We start from the raw sequence: 6,000 nt of genomic DNA on the forward strand, positions 1-6,000 counted from the left end.
TGAGCCCGCCCTGCTGCCTGCGCCCAGCCCGGAGCTGGTGCCAGGAACTAACAGGCTGCCTACCACCTGCTCCTGGGACGGGGGACAGGAACGGCTGGGCTGCTGGGGGTCATGGTGAGGTCTCGGGGTGGGGCTGAGGACCCCCCAACCATCCTCAGTTGCCCAGCCAGCCATCTCCACCCAATCCTGCCCTGTGCCAGCTGCAGCATTCGGGATCCAGCATGCATGCCTGTGGCTGTACGAAGGGGCAGCCACTGGTCTCAGGCTTTGGCCAGGGCTTCTGAGGTTCCATCAGAGCCATTGAACACCCACTTCCATGTAGCTGCCTGTTCTCAGGCCATGAAGTCCTGTCCTTTGACCCTGAACAAAGGCCACTGGGCACAGGTCTGGATCTTCTGGGGCTCCACTTACCATTCCTGACTGCCTACGCTGTGGGCCCTGCCAGGCCGGCCCCATGAACTGGGGTGGGGCTAGTGAATCAGGACTTCGCATTCTGCCCTCTCAGGGGCTGGGGGCAGAGCCTACCCCCAGGTGCCCTAAGCCTCCAGAGGGACCCAGGCCCCCGGGTAGAAGCAGAAATCAAATGCCTGCTGGTCCTTGAGCTGGAGGGGACCCAGGAGGTGAGCGGCCTGTCCCCCTGCACCGCCATCCTCCGAATTATTCTTAGGCCTGTTGCGTAACAGGCAAGCATCTGAGCAGAGGAGGACGGCTCCTGGGAGATGTCTCCAGCGGCAGAAGCTAGCCAGCCGGGAGTGCAGCTTTTGTCCCTTCCGCCTGCCCAGCACAAAGAGACAAAGGAGGATGTCTCCACCACCTGCCCAGCAAAGGGCTGCCAGCCAGGGCTATGGAGAAGGGCCAGGGCCAGCGAGGGTCTGGCCACCCCACCTACTGGTGCTCCCCAAGGCTGAGTGTGGCTTGAGGCTTCTGCCCCTGCAGCCATGTGTGTGTGTATGCGTGCATATGTGCACGTGTGCCTCTGTTCACGTGTTTATGCATATGCATGTGTACATGTGGGTGTGAGTGCTTGTGTGCACATTGTTCATGCATACGTGTGTGTGTGCATGTGTGTGCTCTCCTCCTGGGTCCAGACCGAGATTGGCACAGTGGCCTGGGTGAGTGAGGTGGAGGTCTGCTCTCTGCAGTTCTTCTTCCTGCCTCCCTCCCCCTCTTGTGCTCGCAGCAGCCTTCAGGCATTAAATGGGGGTCTCCACCCCCGTAGTCAGAGCTGGCGCTTCACAACTATTCTCTGAACTCCTGCTGCGCACCAAGGAGGTGGTGGGGGGATCAGCCTGCTCTCTAGGAGTGGGGCCTCCGAGAGGCTGTGGCAGAGCTGTCCACGCACGCTCGGCATCTTGTGGGCAGGGCCTGAATGCCTGCCCTGCATCCTGCAAGACTGCCTGCCACCTGCCACACATCTTCTTCCTCCTTGTTGGGCCCACAGAGGTGTGTGTGGTGTGTGTCGTCCTGCATACGTGTGCACATGCATGAATACGTGTACACATGGGGTGGAGTGGCCCCCACTGTCCCTTTTAAGATTGTCATGTGAGGAGAGTCTTCACACCGACTGGTGGAATCAGGACCTGGGACAGTGTGGGGAGCAGGAAAGGACATAGCACAAGGGGACAGATGGTGGGGGCGGGGGTCTTTAGATGGACTGAGCTGCTGACCCTAGGGGGATAGGCTGGGGGGGGCAGTTCTCTGGAATATCCCTTTGCTCGGTCCCCAAGGGGGGCTCAGTGAATCCTCAGCCTCAGCTACACGCCCTGGGCCCGGTCCCCCACTTCCCTGATGTGGCCCTGCCTGCAACCTGGGGTGTTGGTGATGAACCCTGTCCTTGCCAGGGCCAGAGGTTACCTGAGGGCCTTCAGTTACCTGAGAGCAGGTGCTCTGTTGGTTCAGGCTTTCCTCAGCCCCAGTTGCACGTGAGCCCGCTTGTGTATGCCTCAAGACTCAGGGGCTCCTGTCCCTTTGGAGGACCCCAGTCCCCTTCCTGGCTTCAGGACCTAGTCGAGTCCCCTCACCCCCTGTGTTGCCCTGCGCTTCTGGAAAGCAGCGTCTGGAGCCAGCTGCTCAGGGGCACTGCAGATGCCAAGCGAGGCCATTCCAGTGATCATGTGACCCTGGGCACAGCTGGGCAGGACTCCCTTGGCCATGCATGCTGTGGTTATTGTACCTGGGGCGACCCTCCGGGGCAGCCAGACCAGGCAGAGGGGCCTCCATGTTCAGGAGGGCTTCCCTGAGAGCCCAGCCTGTCTTCCCCCTGCCCCAAGCTCCAAGGTGCCCCCAGTGACACTTGGCTCTTTTAACCAGTTGCCATCAAGTTGACTCTGACTCACGGCGACCCTATGTGTGTCAGAGTAGAACTGCTCCATAGGGTTTTTAATGGCTGATCTTTCGGAAGTAGATTGCCGGGCCTTCCTTCTGAGGTGCCTCTGGGTGGGTTTGAACTTCCATCCTCTTGGTTAGCAGCCGAGTGCGCTCACCAATTGCTCTGTCAGGGACTCCAGCTCAGCCCTACATGACTATATTGGTTTCCTGGGGCTGCTGTAACCAATTACCACAAACTGGTGGCTTACAGGAAACCGGGAGGCGTAGTGGTTAAGTGCTATGGCTGCTAACCAAGAGGTCAGCAGTTCGAATCCACCAGGTGCTCCTTGGAAACTCTATGGGGGAGTTCTACTCTGTCCTATAGGGTTACTATGAGTCGAAATCGACTCGACAGCAGTGGGTTTGGTTTTTTGGTGGCTTACAGAAATGGATTGTCAACAGAGATTCATTCTCTCACAGTTCTGGAGGCCAGAAGTCCGAAATCAATGTGTCAGCAGGGCAGCGCTCCCTCCGAAGGCCCTAGGGGAGGATACTTCCTTGTCTCTTCCAGCTTCTGGTGGCCCCAGGCGTTTCTGGCTTTTGGCAGCATGGCTCCGTCTCTGCCTCATGGTCACATCACCTTCTCCTTTGTATGTCTGTCTCCTCTTCTGTCTCTTACAAGGACACTTGTTGGTTGATTTAGGGCCTACCCAGATAATCCAGGATAATCTTATCTTGAGAAACTTAATTCCATCTGCAAAGACCCTCTTTCCAAATGAGGTCACCTTCACAGGTTTTGGTATTAGGGTGTGGACACATCTTTTTGGGGGCCACCATTGAACTCACTGCAGTGATGGTGTGGCCAACTCTGCCCACTCCCTGCCTGACTACCTCTGGACCCATACTGGCCTGGGAGGTGCAGCCCATGTAGGCAGAGCAGCTGAGCAGTGGGAGCCCCTGACTGACCTGCCTTCTGGGATCCTCTGCCTGAGTCTCTCCTCAGGCTGGGGCTCCAGAGGGTCCTGGAGGGACATGCTGGCCCCCTAGGGGGTGTCGAGCCAGGTGAATCTCTGGTGGCCAGAGATAGGAGGCCAGACCTGGATTCCAGATGGAGGCCAATGGAGCCAAGCTGCTGCCAGTGGTTGCAGGGAGGGTGGAGTGACTCAGACAGCCCCTAGGGGCCCCATAGCTCTGATGACACCTAGCCCAGTGCCACCTAATTGCAGCTGGCTTAATGCGTCCTCTGGGAGTGTGGAACAGGCAGATGCCCGGCCCCACTCTCAAGCCAGGGCTGCTTTAGTAGACAGACTTATCTGAAACAGGCTCTGTAGATGGGAGGACCATGCTTTGAATGGTGTCAGTGGGAGTGGGAACAGGATGGCACCTGGCCTCCTCTGTTTTTGGAAGGATGATCCCCAGGCTAGCCTTGCCCAGTGTGAGATCAGCAGGTTGGAGGCCTCAGCCCTGGAACTGGGCTGGCTCGGGGAGGAACCCAATTCTACTACCACTCAGCTGGGAGCCTTGGCTAGGAAGCTTGACTTCAACGTCTTCATCTGTAAAATGGGCCAAAGGTAGCATGCTGTGAGTGATATGGGCAGTAGATGTGAGGCAGAATTGAAGCTGACCTTGGCAGTCTTTTGAACACTGCTGCCCCCCATCCTTACCCCCTGTCCCCTCACCCCTGCTGCCTCTGGTCCAACACAAGGAGTCCACTCAGAGTCCTCCACCTACACAAGTGGGAGTGAGGGGCCAGGGAAGAGCCTCATTTCCGCCCCTCTGCTCCCTGTCATACCCAGAACCCACTGATCTCTGCAGAACCCAGTGCCCAGAGCTGAGCGGGTTGGGGGGCCTTAATTCATAAACAGGAGGCTAGTGCTGGGCCTTGCCTGTGCCAGGGCCCCAGTCCCCCCACGCACAGTAAGTACTGGGAGACCTTTTCTTTGCACGCAAGGCCTTGGAAGCCCTGGCCCTCAGCCACCTGGCTAGTGTCCCCCCCACTCTCCCACAGGATTGTCCACCTGCCAGCAGGAGTGCTCCTTCCTGGGGGCCAATATGGGGAGCCCCCTCCCAGGAGGGCCCTGGCCTGCATTTGCAAAAATGCCGATCAGAGCCCACCTTTCCTCTCACCTCTCCCCTTCAATTCTGCACCTTCCCAGCTTTCGCAGCTCCTTCCTTTGCTGCTGGCCTTTCCCTTCGGGCCTCGTTAACTAATCATGAAATGCCCCACTTTTCTGAGAGCTCTGACCACCTCCGAGCTGCACAAAGTGAAAATGCACGGCTCTGGATAGCTCCCACAGCCTCAGAAAGCTAATGAGCACATTCTGTTGGTGGTCCCCAGCCTGCCTGCTCCCAGACCTACTGTGTGCTCAGCATCGACTCCATGACCCTTGGCCAGGCCCCAAGCTGCCAGCCTGGCTCACATCCTGGTTTGAGGGGAGCCCCAGTCTCCCTGAGCCTCAATCTCTTCGTCTGTAGAAGGGGTTTGTGATGACCTTATGCATAGGGTGATTATAAGAGAAAATTAGGTAGCAGTAGAGAAGGTGAGGAACATTCTGGAAGGTGATGATCACCCCACCTTGCTAGGGCTTCCTCCTTCACAAGGCCCCCCATCCTTGGAGAAGGTAGCTTCTGGGAGGGGCTGGGGTTCAGCCTCCCCCTCCCTCAGGGGTCTGCTGCTTGGTCACTTGGCATGCATTGTCTGGTACCCCACAAGCCTGGCCAGAGTGCTAATGCCCTCCCATCATGTGGAGGGCACAGCCAGCCTGGAATGTGACAGCCCCTCTCCCAAAGCCACAGCCACTTCTCTGGGCACCTGCAGAGCCCATCTGAGCAGGGTCCCTGCAGCTGGGAATAGAGAACCTGGGCCGGGAAACTGTGGACTGACCAGGCAGATGGGGTCCCTCTGCCCGGGCGGGTGGCAGACTCCTGAGTCCCATCACCCTGGCCCACGGCTGGCTGTCAGCCCCCAGCCCTGCCCCTGCCCTTGCAGAGCTGCCGGGGCGCCGATGATTCGAGCTGAACCTTGAAGGCGGTGCTGTCATCGGCAGACGTGGGGGAATGTCTGTATGCACAGAAAGCCCGTTCTGAGCCCGGATCTTTGTCATTCTCCAGAAATGCCAAACCTGGGCCCTGTGCCTGGCGGCCCCTCTGATCCTGATAGTTAGCCCCTCCCACCAGTACAGGTGACGGGCACTGCCCTCCTTCCCAGACCTTGCTGGAGGGTGGCGCCCCGGGAACCAGGGTGGGGGCCAGGCAGCCTTCACCCATGCTGCTGAGCTTTTGTCACTTAGTCCCCTCCCCATGGGAGGTAGGTGGGCATGTATCCAGCCAGGTTTGTTGAAGGAGAGAGACGAGGCCTGAGGGCAGCTGGCCATGGTGCCCAGACAGCACACCTCCCGGGAACAAAGCAAGAGGTTTCCAAGGAGATGCCATGCTGGGTCCCAGGCCTTGGCCCCCTCTACCCCATGCCTTGCCTGGCGGGAGTCAGCCCCTCGGAAGTGTTTCATCTGGGCTCAGAGCAGCAGTGTTGTTCCAGAACAAGCCCCCAAAGGGAGGGGCTGCCGTGGGGGCGCTGGAGCCTTTGATCCAGCCCCTCCACCCACTCCTGCTCACCAAGTCTTTGGTCTTCGGTGCAGCCACCCTGAGCGGTGGCCTTTACACTAGGCCTCTAGGGGGCTGGGGCTCTGGTGGAAG

The sequence above is a fragment of the Elephas maximus genome, chromosome 3, assembly GCF_024166365.1.
Source record: "Elephas maximus indicus isolate mEleMax1 chromosome 3, mEleMax1 primary haplotype, whole genome shotgun sequence".
NCBI classification, from domain to species: domain Eukaryota; kingdom Metazoa; phylum Chordata; class Mammalia; order Proboscidea; family Elephantidae; genus Elephas; species Elephas maximus.